The sequence below is a fragment of the Mastomys coucha genome, unplaced genomic scaffold (genome assembly GCF_008632895.1).
Source record: "Mastomys coucha isolate ucsf_1 unplaced genomic scaffold, UCSF_Mcou_1 pScaffold8, whole genome shotgun sequence".
Taxonomy (NCBI): domain Eukaryota; kingdom Metazoa; phylum Chordata; class Mammalia; order Rodentia; family Muridae; genus Mastomys; species Mastomys coucha.
The window spans coordinates 65074128-65092274 of NW_022196914.1; the positions used below are offsets into that span (position 1 = coordinate 65074128).

The 18147-nt window shown below is 37.1% G+C and overlaps 1 protein-coding gene and 1 long non-coding RNA gene across 5 annotated transcripts in view; one reads left to right on the forward strand and one right to left on the reverse strand.

The window, feature by feature from the left end:
- Positions 1 to 11023, forward strand: part of LOC116083680 — a 35676-nt gene extending 24653 nt beyond the window's left edge. Inside the window, exons 1-3 of one of the 2 annotated variants that reach the window (XR_004115858.1) lie at positions 994 to 1096; positions 9271 to 9314; positions 10864 to 11023. This is a non-coding gene — a long non-coding RNA (uncharacterized LOC116083680). Of the gene's footprint in view, positions 1 to 993; positions 1097 to 9270; positions 9315 to 10863 lie in introns of those variants that run through there. The other variant, XR_004115859.1, reaches the window with a different exon arrangement.
- Positions 1 to 18147, reverse strand: part of Cwc27 (CWC27 spliceosome associated cyclophilin) — a 188979-nt gene that overhangs the window by 35109 nt on the left and 135723 nt on the right. The window lies entirely within an intron of this gene.

Genomic DNA, 18147 nt, shown 5'->3' on the forward strand with positions numbered 1-18147 from the left:
CAGCTTACCTTAATTCTTCTTTTAAAAAATTATTTTTATTTCATATATATGTGTGTTTGCCTGCATATGTCAATGGGATAAAAGAGAGATTCTATCTTACAGAAATGGTATTTCCTTCTAAAAGTTTAAAGATTTTCTAGACTAAAGTTTGTAAACAAAATCATTTCAGTCACAGCTGAAAAATTATCTACATATTTCACTAAAATAATATTTAAAATCTTTAATTCTTATAAAAGCAATTAATATTCACAACTGTTTAACACTAAATGGGCTTCTCTTTAGCTATATAAATTTGCTAATGAATTCCATCTCTTACAACCACAAGGATGATATGATTTGGTTGACTGTGTTCATAGAAATTAACTATAGAAAAGATCCATTACATAACTTATTTTATCTGTCTACCCAATAGCAAAGAAAGGTTTAAAATGAAAGTAAGCTTTGGGTTAAGAATTGATATAATGGGCTGGAGAGATGGCTCAGCATTTGAGAGCACAGCTGCTCTTCCAGAGGTCCCAGGTTAGGTTCCTAGCACTCACACAGTTGCTTAAAACCATTTGTTACCCAAGTTCCATAGGATACAATACTCTCTCCTACATCCATAGATACTAGGCATGCACATGGTACACACACACCTATGCAGGCAAACACACATATATATGAAATAAAAATAATTTTTTAAAAGAATTAAGGTAAGCTGGTCACTAATTTTTAAGTGGGAAATGTACTAGGCAGAATATAAAGAGCTAATGAAATTCATGGTATGTAATTTTATTTTCTACAAATTATTAATTCTAAACCATTAAAAGTTGGACAGGTCTAGGTAGGCATATTGCTCTCAAAATATACTCTCTGGCCACTCTAGTTCTTTATTTAGTGAGGTGACGTAGTAAACTAATTAATTAACCTTACCATCACTTGACTTAAGGATATGTTTTCTTTTTGCTTTTATTTGAGTCAGAAAGATTAGGTAAAAAGCTTGAGGCTGGCTGCAGGGTCTGCTGAGGCCTCACTTGGCAGGTTCATGACAGAAGGATTACGCCTCGTCGGGTTCCATCTGAACTGAATGGAAATGTAGTTCAAACACATTTATAAGGTAAACTGAGCTAAAGGCAAAGAAATCTTCTATACTAATGCAACTCTGTTAAAAACAAAAGAGGCCATTAACTCATCCACTTTCTAAAAGTGTGTGCTATATCCATATTACTGTAAAGTATGATATATACTATGAATGCTCATATGGCTACTGAACATTTACTTTCCTTGTTTTCAGTTTTTATCAGTAAACTGATTACTTTTCCTTATTTATTTCAATTCATCCATTCTCTGTGTATTATAACTAATCAGTTTTGAAGTACTTACTCACCACTGATGTTAATAGATACATACTTTTTAATTTACAGAACTAAACCTGTATTTGGCTTTTTCAAATTTATTACCTTTTCATAACTGTATTCACTCCCTGTGCTTTTTATCCTTAAACAGTCTCTCCAGTTACTAAAACACACTTGTATCTCAGATTCTTCTTGGGATCCTTTGGCTAGGCCTCTGCCTTTGCCTAGAGAGGTCATTTCTTGTGTTTCTGAGTTTATCTTATTTACATATGTATCTTTGTCACATTCCACAGCAAACTTTTGGCACACAAATTGCATAAAGGTCCCCTTACATTTGTTTCTCAAAGACAACCAAGGCATTCTATTGGCCCAGGGGCCATCTTTTTCCAATTCTGATTTAGCATTCCTACTCCACAGAGATGGTCATACTTTATGATCATTTATACATTTATAATCATGTCTACTGGATGCTTAGCATCTTGCCTTTTTAAATGAGAACATTTTTCCTTGGGGGGGGGGCTTTCCTGACAAGGTGGACAGTTTTTCTGGTTCTATCTAACCCAAGACCAAATATATGACATTAAAACTTCTAGCTATTAGAATTAACTATTAGAGCGTTCATCTGGGTTTAGTACTCCTCTGAGCAACCCTCGTCTAGCAACAGCTTGCTCACTTCCTATTCTGGCTATACTTGCCTTTGTTTTTGTATCTAGTCCTCTCTTTCCTTCCTGTCTCTCCTTTCTCCAACCCTCCTCATAAGCATGTACAATTGCCCGAGTATGCATACGGGTTTGGGCTGTCTTTTATCTAGCACTCCCATATGTTTATAGCAGAAGTGTGGTAGCTGCTGGATCAGGAAGTAGGACAATTGCCTTTCATATGTTTGACTTCTCCTGAACAAAACTAAATAAGCAACTGGATGTCTCTAATAGTATAAAACTGGACAATAAAATACGTAAGAAATTAAAAAAAAATTTGTTTCCAGAAGTGGTCTATGTTGTATTAAATGCCTTATGAAGCTCAACTTAAGACTGTGATTCAGTAATACAATATGATTACTTATCAGCAACCAAAATTTTTATGAGATATACTCAAAATGGGAATTAAAGAATTAGAAAGAGAGAACATTTATAAAAAAGGCCTGTTGAGTGTTAGGCACCAAACTGATGTGATTTTGACTTCATGTACCTAATACTCAAAGAGATGCTTTGAAAGAATTGTGAAGGGCACACAATCGTAACATATGTGAAGATATTAAGAAATCATGCTACTTACTATAATGTTAGCACCAACATTTGGATTCCTATGTAAAACACCACTATTGTTAGGGTCTACATATCTCCAGTTACAGCACTAGAATAAGAATGTGACTATATTAGCTGACTCCTCTGAGACAAAGGCAGGTCAGGTTCTTGACAGGATTACCAGAACCACACCCTCACAACTGGAGTACCAGAGCCAGACAGACAGTAAGCTCAGAGCCATCTCAATCTACGTTCTTAGCTTATAGATGAGGCAACTAAGTGGTGAGTGAATAAAGTTACTCAGTTAGTGTTCCAAGGGAGTCAGCAGTTACAACTTACAATCCAACTATAGTAAGAGGGCATAAATACCTTTGTTCTTGCCTATTACAAAGAATGTCCTTATCTCTCCCTCTACACACTAGTGAGTAAATTTCATCCTTTTATCCATTCGAATTTCTTGTCTAGCTAGCAAATGAACTCATGGTATCAACCCATAAAGTCCATTCTATAGGTAAAAGAGTTTATATCTACTATGGTTCTGGGACCAGAACTCAAGGAGCTAGCAGCTCTATCTATGAAGTAACAAACTTACTAAACAAAGCAAGAAAGCAAGCAATGGTTTCTATGTGCCAGAAGCCTACTTATAGAATGGTTTTAAGTAGCTCTAGATCTATCACCTTAGAGAATATTTTGTGAGATTTCCATAATAAATAAAACCTTTTATGTAAATGAAGGTGATGTGGTAATAATAGTAAACATATTTGGATAACTAAAGGGACAGATTGCTACTCGTGTAACTGTGGGGACATGACAAAATATTTTTTCATCAAAATTTTGATATATCAGAATTTAAAATCCAGGAAAAGTGTCACACTTGAAAATAAGTACTACAATAGTAAACATTTAAAGTAAATATTCACTATGTGCCAAATACTAGCAAGTGAATTACATTTTTAGTCCTTATACCCAACATCTGTATAAGGAAGGCATGTTATTATTCCCATTTTGTTGATTGGCACATTAAGGTAACAAATGATTAAATCATGTATCTCATAGATATTAAACTGGGATGGGAATGTGGTATATTACACCCATGTACTCTGGCTCCAAAATAATGAGCTTTTAGTTAGCTTAGTTGTTAGAGAACGAGAGAAACAGAAAGAAAGGAAAGGTGTAACTGAACATGCAAAGGCATTGGGTAATACAACCATATCTAGAAATAAAATTGAATATAAAAAGAGGCCCTGTACTTCCCTCTAGTTTCAAATATATTGCTGCAGCTGAGCAGTGGTGGCACACGCCTTTAATCTCAGCCCTTGGGAGGCAGAAGCAGGCAGATTTCTGAGTTTGAGGCCAGCCTGGTCTATAGAGTATATTCCAGGACAGCTAGGGCTATACACAGAAACCCTGTCTAGAAAAAAAAAAAACACGAACGAGTACAAGAGCAGTGTGCCACATAGTAGGTTTACTCAAATGGCTTCTACCTCCAAACATTTTTTATGGCCTTTCCTACATGCCTCGTAATCACAGTGCCCCTGTATTCAAACCTTTAACACAGACAACTCCAAAGGGCTCTTTCTGGAGCACCTCTCAGGTGTAAATTCACAGCCTGTTCCTGTCCTGGCATAGACCTTGTGATCATTTAAAGGTATCAAATTACAACAATGTCTACAGTCATCTTTACTTTTACTGGACAGAATGGGTCTTTGAGGATTGTTCAAGGTCTTAGGGCCACAGAATATACAGACTTTTTCAATAGGTAGTTAATTAATTACATTGAGTTATGAGGATATATGGGATTTGTAACCCTTGTTAAGTTGATGGAGTCAACTTGAAGCAGTTATCACTGATAAATGCCTATGGGCGCCAAGTCTTGTGGGTAGAAACTCTGCAGCAGTTGCAACCATTCACCATCTTCACCTTCTCCCTTAGGAAGCTGCTGAGGATAAAAGACACATTTCTCCCACCTTGCCACATGCCTTTTCTTTCTTCCTTTTGAAATCTGTTATGGTGATAATTATAATGGAAAGTGCCTATGATATATCTAAATGACTGTATAATGCAATCCATAATTTTTACCATTTTTCATAATTATGACATATAATCTTTACTTTGTCTAAAGGATACATGTTAGGATTACAATAATAAAAATAATTTCATAAGAAGTAGTATCATATATATGTATATATACATATATATGCACACATATATGCATACACACACACACACATATATACATACATACATACATACATACAAACATTCACAAAAACTAGACAGAGAAATCTAAAAAGTTTATTTTTGCTGAGTGAAACTTCATTTTGGTAGTTTCTGGAGCCTGATATTTTTCTTCTTCATCTTTGAAGCACCATCCAGGATATTTTTATGCTACAATAAAATAATACTGGCTCCATCTGGTGGTCAATAAGCCCCTAGTTTCATGAAATTCAGTCAAAGTGTTTAGGGGTTACTGGAAATACTATAGTATAGTGTAGCACACTGAAGTATCTCAGAGCTGAGATTAACCAAGTTTAATCCCATTTTATTGAGATGGAAGTATTATTTTTCCCTCTATACTTACCCTTCATATTAAGGGGTTTACAATAATTTTTAAATGACATAGAATGTTTTTGTGTTTTTCTTTCAGCTAACCTGAGAAATGTGTAGTTAGCAAGTTTCTGAGAATAATATAGTTAAAATTTATCCTGATTCTCAGATTGGATTCCAGTTGGACTATAAAGTATAAAAATATCTACTGACCTCCAGCTGTATTTTCCATCAGACATTTGCAGAACAGTAGACTGTGGGAGCTCAGATCTAGGCATTTTGTACATCTGCATTATAGTCAACCTTCATCTTGATTTTTAAATTATGTGTCAGAACTCTGTGTGTAATCACCACATGAAGTATCAATGTTAATAGCTGTTAGGCTCTGCTAACTTTACAGATGGAGAAAATGAGATTCAAAGAAGTCACATGCACTAAACTGCAAGTTTCACGTTACTTAATTTGTTTTTGTTACATTCATTTATCTTATGTATCTATGTGTGTGTGAGTACATGTGCTATGTTGCATAGGTAGAGGTCAGAGGATAACTAGCAGGGTTGGTTCTGCTTTTCACATGAGAGTCAAAGTTTTGCTCTGGTAGCAAACACTTTTACCCACAGACCATCTTTCTGCCTTACCTTAATTTTCAGATAAGGTCTGACTGAACTGGCTCTGGGGATCAGCCTGTCTCTGCTCCTCAATGCTGGGATTACAGGCATGTACAGCCATGCTTGGCTTTTGTGTGGGGGTTGGGGAGTTGAACTCAAGTCTTCTTGCTTTTACAGCAAGTGCTTTGACTGCTGAGCTGTCTTCCCACCTGAGATGAAGTTTTCTAACAGGCTGATCCCTCCATTCTACAATCACTCCCATGGACACTTCTCTGCAGGGAACACTCACTGTACATACTTTTTCTTTTGGTTTAGTTTTTTGAAACAGGGTTTGTCTATGTTCCCCTGGTTGACCTGGAACTCACAGAGATCTGGTTGCCTCTGCCCCTTGAGTGTTGGTGGCTGCTCTTGTGCATTGTATATTCAGCTGCTGATACCTGTGCCCAGTCTGGATGCTAGCATTATCACGACTATTGAACCATCCCCTGTATCAATGTTGTATAAGAAATGCTATGGCTGTGTAGAGAAGATAGGAAGGCTAGACTTCTGATTCCAGCCAGGGGTCCCAGGGAGAGAACACGTGAAGAGACCAAGAGGTGGCCACGAGGCTACAGGATGAGTAGTTAAGTGAGAAGTCTCCAAGGGAGTTTCTATGAGGACCCACATGGACCAGAGTGAGCCAGAGCAACACTCACACTGAAGGTAAAGAACCTGTGGCTAGGAGGTAGTTAGTTTAGAGGGTTAGAATAGATGAGTATCTGCCCAGTCATAGTGCTAAAAGCTTGTTAATAAACTTAATAGGTCTTTGTATCAATTATTTTGGAGCTAGAACAGAAACAGATAAGGCAACCACTTTTAAATTATAGTCAACACCTAAGTGCGGGGATTAAAGGCATGTGCCACCACATCCAGAATTTATTGCAGATGTTTCAACAGCTCAAGAACGATCATTTATAAAATGGAGTGTGTCCCTGGCACTTTAAAAATGATCTAGAATCAGGTTGGAAAAATGGTTCATTAGTTAAAAGTGTTTGTTGCTCTTTCAGAAGATCAGAAGCTTACTGCTGGCCTCTGCCTGCACGCACATGTGCGTACACATGGGAGAACAACACACTTAAAAACGTTCTCTAAGTATCTTGTTTGTTTGTTTGTTTCTTTCTTTCTTTCTTCCTTCCTTCCTTCCTTTCACTTATTTTCCCATAATGTGCTGGATTTAAAAATTGTTTTAAAATCCCACTTTCATCTAAATACAAAATTTCACCATTTTTCCTCAGGATCATATTACTTTGTTGGGTTTATAATTCAAGTAACAGCTATTTTGTTAGGAATTTATAACCATAACAGCACTTAATTGAGGCAATTACAAAATATACTAAAATATATTTAAATTAGGTTACAATATATTACAAAATAGGGAAAGTGGGGTGAGGTGGTGGAGGCTTAGTCAGTAAATGAACTAGCTCAAGGCCAGTCTTGGGAGATCTTGTCTTAGAATTCAAGGGTTGGGAATGATAATTGCCCAGCATACACAAAGTCTCCAGTTTAATTCCCCAGTACTGAAAAGAGAACTTAAATCAGTAAGGATGGATTCTAGACAAAGGATATTAAATTGGGTTTTATCCATTAGTAAATAATGGATTTACCCTATATGACAAGTAACTCTTTCCCTCATTTCTCCTTTCTTAATGATTCCAAGAAAGATTTGTACTATACAAATGATTATTAAGGGCTACTGGGAATTACTGGGAGATAGCAGTAGCTTTTTACTGAGGGATCCAGCCTTCTCCATATCAACTATGGTTTGTTGCTCCTGTTCAGTTCACAGCCTCCTTCACAGAGGCTGACTGACCTTCCCACAGGTCCCTCCACAGAGCACACTATACTTCTCCACACAGTCTGATAGCCATTTGACAGTAACTCTGTGTCGCCCTCCTATGCTGGAGGTGGAAACTACAAATTAGGTAGCATTGTAGCAAGACTGGAAGAGACAAACCCCAAACAGTCCTCCCTGCCCCCAAAACACCCAAAACACAAAACCAACCAAACAAAACCCTTACGTTCAAGATAAAAAGATTTCTGAGGCCAATTAGGTATAAACTAAAAAGAACAGGTAATTAAAATTGCCTACATCTATGATCTTATACCAGCAAACTAAAAACTGTAGAATATGAATGAGTTTAGTAGTACTTAAAGGAAGGCTCTACTGTTTTTTAAAAAATAAGCAATGCATGAGATAACATTCTCCAAATAGTTGCAAAAGTTTACATTAATCGTTAAACTCTTGCAAGTAAGGCATTGCAGGGCACTCATCATTTCTCCTCTGGGACTGCAGAAGCGGAGGCAGTAAGTTTTCTAAAGTACAACAACTACTACAGCAGCACCACTTAGGACCTGAGCTGACTGAGACACAGCGGGCTGTCCCACTTCACCCCATTCTGCAGCAGAAAGGCTCTTCTTATCCCTATTTCATGCCTGAGGAAGCAGGGGTTCAGAGAGGTTAAGTCTCTTGCCTCAGGTTATAGGGCAAAGTTATAGATGCAGAGGGCAAGGGTTTGAAATCCCAGCTTTCAGACTTCAAAGCCTGCTATTTTTCTATCCTGTCACAAAGCAAACTAGTTAGGGTGGTGGGGGAGGTGACTGTGCACAGGAGGAAGGGCAACAGTGCTAGCTCCTGCTATGAAAGTTCGTACACTGCACAAGGAGTAAGGCATAAGCTACCAAGGGAGAAGTACACCAGAAGTCTTGAGGGAGCTTTTAGGAAATTCATGCAGTTGAGTGAGTGAAAGCCAGATAAAGTAAGGCGGCAAAATGGCCTTGTAGGAGAAATACATTTAGCCACAGTAGACGCAAGAGACACAGAACCACCATGTGAGAACAACTCAGTGCAAGATGCACATGGAGCACAGGGAACTCATTCTTTGAAAATAAAGACTGGATAAATAGGATGAGGATCGACAGGGTGAGGATGAATAGGATGAGGATGGAGAAGATGAGGACATGAGACAGAACTGAGACCATGAAAGTGCTCCACTGAGGGACTGAAGCCTGCTAAAAGGTAGGTGGTCACACTTACTATCTGTGTGCCAACACTTCATGAGATCATTCTCAAGTGTGCCTGAGTCTTTTATAAAACCTCAGAATGTTTTAAAGGCTTCTCATTAATTATATTCCTAGCTTGAAGTAATTGATAGGACTACATTTCCAAGTTTGGTACCCACAATTCTTTTCATCAGTAGTTTAGTCTTAAGAGAGTACAGAAAAAAGGAGTAGGGGAAGGGAGGGCTGGGGGAACAAAGGAAAAAAATAGAGAGAGCTTTCAAACTTTGGAATTTTCTTCTAACTACTTTAAGTAAAGCTATTTTTCCCCATTTTTTTTTTCCCAGAATACGAAAATCTAAATAGGAAATGCATCTGACTTTTAAAACAGCATAGCCAGTTGTTTCTGCCTGTTTTACTGTCTCAGAATAGATTATATGTTTTGACCATGTTTTCTACCTAAAACTCAGTTTACATACACTGTTCTTCCCTGTTCTCTAGGTTAGCGACAACTCTAACAAATTAAATTATGAGATGGAGTGAAGGTAAGAGACCATCACCAAACTGCTTCCTCTGATAAGTGACTGTCCAAATGGTCTTTCTGGAACCTGGGTTTGGAGGATGGGTGGAGCAAAGGACTTGGTACAGCTTTAGCCTGATGCCATGCATTGCATGCAAGTACTTAGTTTGCAAGTACCATCCAGCAATAGGTCCTGTTGTTTGTGGTTCATTTCATTTTTAAAGGAAACAGTGCTGTGTAGCTTATAGTGGAAAGAGCACTGAGTAAAACTTCTGACTCTCAAATCCACTGAATAAGTTAGGGTAGGCACTAAGTATCTTTAATGGTTTGGATTCTTTATTTGCTAAGTGGAAACTTTTCACGGTTAAATTTCTTCTCAGGATTGGTAAGAATTAACTGTAATGAAACCTGTGGCAGGACTCTGTACAGTGTTTGTGTTATATAAATATGAAGTATGATTATTTGGCAATGAGCAATAGGCACTGTATTTCACATCTATAAGCAATTTTACAGTTATAACTCCTTTCAAATAATTAAACCTCATTTGAAGAAGCAGAGAGCAGATACAAATTTTATTTTAGTAACATACATGTTTAAATAAAATATATTTCTGTATATTCAATCCTACTGTCAAGGCACCAATAAAAGTCTGAGAGGAAGATATGTTAAAAATTCTTTTGAGAAATGATCAAAACTTAAATTTTATTTTCTATACATTTAGAAGCTCAGATGCAGAACAGCTTACCATTGAGCTTATCTATAATTCTGAACTTGCTCAAAGGCTAAACAGTACTTGCTGGCAGGATCTCTAGGGGGACAAGCCCCACCACTCCTATTTCTGTTTACAGCTTACACTTTCACAGACAGTGCCCAGATTGAGTGTCCGGCACAATTCACTGAAATAAAACTGGGAAGTGGTTGCGCTGGAAAGCCCATGGTGTTCCACTGGGAAATCCATCCAATCAGTAAAAGCTGGGAACTGGAAAAGTAGATGATGCCTGAATGACTATCGCTCTGAGGTCACCAGAACTGAGTTGTTTCTTAAGGGACAGACTGCTTCTTTTTCAGACAGTGCTCAGCTAGTTATCATGCACTTGATACAGTCTGGGTAAATGAATGCTCTAAAGAGGAAAAGTGATTGTTTGGTGAAAGTGTAAGAGAGTGGGGAACTTAGTGAGGGAGTAAGGGTTCGGAGCACCAGCTCTTTAGGAAATGTCAACAGGATGGCCTAAGCCCAGCACAGAGAGAATTAGGGGGCAAGAGAGTGGAGAGACGGTATAAACTGATGTTTTCTGGTCCTGAGCCTTGAAGGGCCGTGTTCATCAAGTGCTCTTTTAGGCTTGTTTGCTCCAAGTATTTCTTAGGAAATTCTAAAAGCTAGATTGCTGGCCAGGTGGATCAACTAAAACTAAGGATGCACTAAAAATTTTTAAAATAATCCTGATAATGGGTGACCTAATAAAAATAAATAACCAATCTTTCTTTACTTCCCCCCTGTTTCCTCCTCCTCCTCTTCTTCTTCTTCTTCCTTGTCCTCCTCCTCCTCTTCCTCTTCTTCCTCCTCATTATACCAGCACCACCAGCACCAGCACCACCACTACTACCACTGCCATCAGTTGGTACAACCACCACCTCCACCTCCAAACCCTTCTGGAACCTGGGTTCCACCAACAAAACTTCCTGAAGTTTAAATGGAAGTTCCCTGAATGGATGAATAAAACTGCTCCCAGAAAACATAGGCTATGAAGTGAAATCCAAGTACCAGATAAGCTCCATTCCTGTAAGTGGTTCGTTAGGGAGGTCTCTGAGTGACCCAAACAATACAGCTAACATAGGCCTTTGACATGGCTATTTTGGTTGCCTAAGTAGATGGCAAGAACCTACTATTGAAGACACCATATGCTTTGGTCACAAATATTTTCTTTAGTAGTGTAGTCACTGATAAAGAGCCCATGCTCCTGTGAATAATTCCTCACTGAGGATCTATGAGCAACCATAATAAAAACTCCCTGAGCATTCAAAATAAATAAATAATTAAATAAAGACATGAGAGTAAAGAGAGACTGAGTAGAAAGAGGAAGGGGATCAGGGGAGACAAAGGGGATGCAGGAGAGGGTAATGGGGTGAATATGATAAAACATATTGGACATATGTATGAAATGACATAATAAAATCTATTATTATATACAGTGAACATATGCTAATTAAAAAGAAATACATTACAAGGACTCCACAGGAAGACCAACAGAGTCAACTAACCTGGACCATTGAGGGTTCCTAGAGTCTGAATTACTAACCAAAAAGAAATACATTGTTCATCAGGGTGACTTCTCAAATGGAATTAAAGTCTCCAAATGTGATATTATAAAATATACTTTCTAAGTGAAAGAAAAAATTCAGAGCATTACTTAATTTATACTTTAATGTAGAGGATTATTTGGGTTTGTCTGATAAGTTCCATAAACAGAATTGGCACTAAAGCAATACTACAGTCTTTCTTGGTGAAATGAAATATTTCTCACTTTCTTACTTTGGATTAGAGTATAATTAGAGTCACATCCTCACTGATTAGTTTAAAAAATCTTTGGCTTAGTCACTTTCACTAAATAAAAAGGATAAAATGAGTGGGTGGAATTGAATATTTGGGGTCAGCAGCTTCACAAGCTTCCAGGTTTGCCCTGGAAATGTTTTGTCTCTTATTTTCAGATGAGAATCACACTACTAATTAATATTGCCTTGAAGGCATGAGTAAATACATTGTTAAGTTACACAGATTAGTAACAATGGGAATGACAGAAAAAATAAGCAAGGCAACCTTGAGAAATACTTCTAAGTAGTCAAGTTTATTCTCTTCTTTTCCAACACTTACCCAGCATCCTTACAAAACACATGCCACAGACTAGCAAAATCTTTGGAAGAAGTAGAGTAAATTTTGAAATTATTTTCCCTGCAGCCACACCCAAATGAGTGAAAATAAACACAATTATTCTTCTGCAGATGCCTCACACGACAACTTAGTACACATGGAATAAAGTATGAGGGATGTCTCTGAGCTGTGAGGCAGGCATGATATGCAGAACTTTCTTTGTTTTCCTATAGCTGACTTATGTCGCCAGTCTCCAGTGATGCTGAGCTAAGATGTGCAGAAATAAGACAGAACAGAAAAACAGAAAGCAGTGCGGCTGGCTCTTGGCTTGGGCCATCTGATGGGAGTCCAAGCTGTAAGCAGGATTCTAAGGAGAAGGGACAGCAAAACTGTGCCTATATGTATTGCCAAACACAACACAACTAAAGATCACAGGTGGAACATATGCACTTCTATGTAAGTCTTTCCTAGGTACCTCAGAGCATGTAGGCGTCCTGTGACTATTCTTTAAATTATCCTAGTGAAGGAAGAATAGGATCACTGAATGAAGAATCCAAACCCTTTCTAACCTGTGTTTGAGACACACGATTTATGAACAACTGTATCATGCTTTCTCTCATCTGCATGTATCTGCAGTATTGTATTCTTTGTCTAAAGCATGTCTAATTTACTCGTGAGCTAATGTACTCACATGAACTAGTAGCCTAAAAATGTGTATAAGCAAGGACCTTCTAATGCAGAAGATGGCCCACTGAGAAATGAAGAACAAAATGTCAGAATGCTACTTATCTTTTACTGTGTCTTTTAACCTTTATTTTTATGGGGAGGGGCTATCATACACAGTATACCACATAACCATTTAGCATCAACTACTTGTAAATAAAAATACATATATAATCCCTGAACTTGAAGTATTCCAAATTCATTTTACAACCCAACTGTCTATCAGTCTCCATATAGTCAAAACATAAGATAGGCATATAATAGAATATTCTTTGGTTACTAAAAGGGAAAGAAGTGCTTTGATACATGCTATAATATGGATGGACCATGACAACATGCTGAGAAGAAATTAGTAATTTAAAAACTATATATCATAAGGCCTGTTGTGGTTAGATTTAGAGCCACTTAAGATACTGATGAGCGAAACCTCTGATATGGCCTTGATGGCATTTCCAGAGAGGATTAACTAAAGAGTATATGGACCCTGAATGTGAGTGGCACCAGGTTCCTGGAGGGACTTGCCAAATAGTGGCTTCTAAAGATCTGGCTACCCACAACTAGCAGATCCTCACACACACCAAGTGATGCTACGTAGACTTTGTTCCCCAATTTAAAACTATTGGCTAAATATAAGTGGCTACAGCCAATTACTGTGGAGAATAGAAGTTGAGTTTCAGTCACCAGGCTGGCAGCTTCCCAGGTAGGGACCACGAGGAAGAGGGGGACGAGGAGGAGAGTGAAGGATGAAGAAGATGGAGAGGACAGGAGGTCTTCATTTGATGTCATAAAAAGAAGGGGCCTGAGTGAAAGTCACCCCCAGGACAGAACGCTAAAGCAGAAGTAACCCAGGTGAGATCCAAACAGGAAGTACTTGGGTAATGCAGCTGGGAAGTAGACAGTCTACTATATTGAAGAAATAGATTTAGGGGTAATCCCCCAGTAATTGTACAAAAGCTGATTAAATAATCCATAGGACTCTGCCTCAGTTATTGGGGGGCTGACCAGGTCATATTAATAATTAAGAGCTTATTAAAATATATAAGTCTATGACTGCTGGCATTCCCCTACCCTCTGTTTTCTGGTTGGCCATATTGTAAATATGTCCCACCTTCCACTGCATGTCTTGTCCTCAGGACGAAACAACCATGAACCACCCTCTCACCCTTCCACCCACCCCACCCCACCCCACCAGACACAGTAAGCCAAAATAAACCCTTCCTCCCTATTAGGTTCCTGCTTGATATCGTGTCACAGCAGTAAGTAACTGATAATGTCCTGAACAGAGGAACCTATAGATAGGAAGTTGATTAGTGACTGGCTAGATCTGGAGACCGACTGAGTCTGTACCAGGTAATAGCTAATGGTCATAGCATGTCCTAAAGTGACTGTGATTAAAAAAAAAAACCTGTTACAATGTGAGTTACATGGTATGTAAAACATCTACAAAAGTTTTATAAAATAAGCTACAGCTGGTCTCAGGATGAGCTAGCTCTAGCTGAATTACTCTATCTAAAAGCTGTGCTAGATTTAATTGGATTATTTTCCTCTTTCATTTAGACTGAATAGATACTCTGTCTCCTTCCCTGGCTATTATCTATAAACTTTATTCAACAGATAACTTTGTCTCCTTCCCCTACTAAACTATAAACTTTATTCATATCATGGGTTAAAATAATTTTCAAAGTTCTTAACAATTAAAAGTAAATCATAAAATATTGAACAAAATATTAATAAACATTTAAATGATTTTGCTCAGACATGCTGGTCATTGGGGGCATATCTCTCATAAAAATGTCTAATAATGAATACTATCATGAGCCTGAAATCAAGATACTAAAAAAACAAAATAGAAGACAAAAACAAAAAGAATATAATGCTTATTTATACAAGAAATAACATAACTGTATGCAAACTCTTACAAAAATAAAAGCAGGAGATATATGTCTCAACTCCTTTTAAATCAAATGTTAAGTTGATATAAGAGCTATGCAGATATGGAAGCTCCAACTTCCACTGTAGGAAATGCATCTATCTACTGGTCTCAATATCTGACTTTGAATTTGATAGTCAAAGACTAAGTATTTCCCTTGAGAGAGAGATATGTGTTCTCACTGCTTCTGTCCCTTAAGCCCAGCCAGAGCAATAATGCAAGGAAAAAATATCAGAACAAACAAAACCAAATTATCTTTGTACATAGAAAACTCAAGCAAGAAACAAACCTCAGGAAATCTACAAAAAAAGTTAGTAGCTAGTACTACTGAACAGGCTTAGCAAGGTGATAGGAGTTAATGTTAATATAAAAAAATTCAGGTTTTTTTTTTTCAGGTATTACCAGCAAACATTAAGAAATTAAAATAAATATATCACTTATAGCATTGTTTAACATATTTCTAAAATGAGTTAAATATCTGTATAGTGGAAACTATTCAACACAGCTGAAAGAAGTGAAGACTTATGTGAATGGAAGAATAAAGTATTTGCAAAAACAGAAACAAAAAACCCTCAATATTAGGATGCCATTCTTTTAAAATATTTGTAAATTCTGTATTATTACGAACAAGATTCTAGCAATTTTTTTTATTAAACTTTTTAAAAAATATTTTTAACCAAACAAATAACCAACAGAGGACATGAAGTTAGGAGAGGGTAGGGAGGAGATTTGGAGGAATTAAAGAGGAGTATGTAAATGTGTGTGTGTGTATGTATGTGTGTGTGTGTGTGTGTGTGTGTGCGTGAGAGAGAGAGAGAGAGAGAGAGAGAGAGAGAGAGAGAGAGAGAGAGAGATTAATTTTATATGTTCTGTTACCCTAGAGAAAGTTCCCCTTTGCTGACTGAGATGTATGACTGTAATTCAGTATAATTACAATTTATTCTATATTACCATTATCAATAGAACTACAGTGCAAGCAACAAGTGAAATTTAAAATAGTCTAGTCGAGTGTTTATATTAAAAAAATAAAATGAAGTAGATAAAATTAATTTAAAAATTAAAAATAATCTAGTATTTAAAATACTATGTCAATATGCAATTAACAGTTACTAATGATCTAGTTAGTAGGTTTTGGTTTTAAAATATGCTGTATGTGTCACATTTATAGTGCATCTCAGTTTAGAACAGATAATGTTCAACTCATATTAGATTCATCTTTAAGGCTTCAAAATAAGCGATACCTAGGTCTTACACCCTGGACTCTGGAAGCTCCAGTAAGATTCTAAAATATAGACAAGTTTGAGTATCATCAGTCTAGTGACTAGGAGGCATCAGGAAAGGCATTTTAGAGAAATGATCTCAAATAAAATCTTGAATATTGGCATTCATTAGATACAGATGACTTTTCAAGAAGAGAGAGCTATGAGGTCAAAGGTCAATAGGTGAACTAGGTTTGTGTATTAAACAAATTACTTTGCATAGATCCTAGGATCCTGGGTGAGTGATGGGATTTGTGTGGCAGTCAAAGTATATTCCGTGCAAAGTGCTTTATCCACTTGGAAATGAGATATCATTACAGAACTTTTTTATGAAAGAGATTGACACTCGGTCATGTTTTTGTTTAAGAAAAGCCACACACACAATAAACTGGCAGGTTCTGAGTTTAGCAACAGCAATCTGTTGGCAGCCTGTTAGCAGATTGTTAAAATAGCCCTACAGAAACAGTGTGGCTGACATGGTCATGGTAGGACATATGGCTCTGGCTAGGAACTTATAGGGAAGTACTCAAAACACAAATACAAAGAGCATAATGTACCCCTGGATATTCAAGGATTTTGCAGTCTAACTCTAATTTAGACTCTAATTCATTCAGAAAGCAATGGACTTAGAAAGTAAGATATATTAATCTCTCCCGACAAAATCTCCCTGATGCCAAATTAAAGTTGGTTTTAAAATTATTTTCTGAACCTGTTACATAAGAACTATATACAACTGATACATATCCCCCCTCCCCAGAATTAAGTCTCTTTAGATTGTTGCTGACTTTGTATTTTTCTGCCTAGCTCAGTAAGAACAATTCTTGACATTTACACCTCCTGATCTGTATGTCTCTGGTGCATATGCAAACCAAATTTGGCTCTTAAAACACTGCTTACTAAGAATGTACTGTGTAAAGATGAATGTTAGATGTTCATATCTTAAGACATAGGTCACAAGATACTTATTTCATTTGAGTTAGAACTGTTTTGCCAAGCTAAGGCTAGCTCCTTTAGAGATGAGGGGAAGTGTCTTGTAAATTCTTTTAGGCTGACCACAGAGCTATTACACATTTATTCTAACTCAGTGGTATCTGAATTCTTTTGATGAGACACATATGGCAAATATACTTTTATATGTTTAGTATTTATGTAATATATAAAACTAGTATAAGGTTAAGTGTTATAAAATTATAGACATACTATTTTCTATCAGCAAAGATGTCAACTTTATATTGTTTAACAATAAAACAATTTTGAAAATTCACAAACAATATTCACCCTTACTATATATGATACACTCTAGCATTTTCTGGCCTATGCCATTCCATTTAATAACAATAAAAAACGATGACTAAGACAAACTATTGCTTTCATGTTCCACCAGTAAATTACTGCCTATAATTAAACTTCGTTCTACCCTCTAATTTACACTTTGTTAACAGATTAAAAGCATTTAAGAAAATGTCTATCTGGAAACTGTACCTAGGAAAACTTGGCTGACCTGATGGGACCATAGCAAATGCAGGTGCTTCAAAGATGGAAGAATTTTTGCTAAAGCTTTTCTGATTAGATTAACTAAACTGATCATATAACACAGAAGGTGATTCAGGGCAGTGGTCTGATGTTCAGAATGGATATCATGTTAGATTCCTGAATCTAACAACAGTGATGACCTTATATGTATCACGAAATTCTCTTCTACAGGGGGAAGCTGGAGGGAGTGCTTTGTGCTTTCTGGAAGATCACTGCTGAGCTGGGGTTCAGTTATGGAGCATCTTCTAAAGGTGAAGATCTAGTTCTAGTAACTCTGAATAGCACAGATGATAAGACTGGAGATATGCTGCTTGTTCTGATTAAGCTTTGTATTTTCCTGAAAAGATGTTTATGTAAAGATCATGAACAGAAGCTTATTGACCATTTTGTCAACAAAAACTGGAAGAGATTACATTCTTATCCAAATGACTCAACTGCTATCAGACAGATGCTCTTACTTGCAGGGGCAAGAATGACCCTGAGCCGGGCGGTGGTGGCGCACGCCTTTAGTCCCAGCACTTGGGAGGCAGAGGCAGGCAGATTTCTG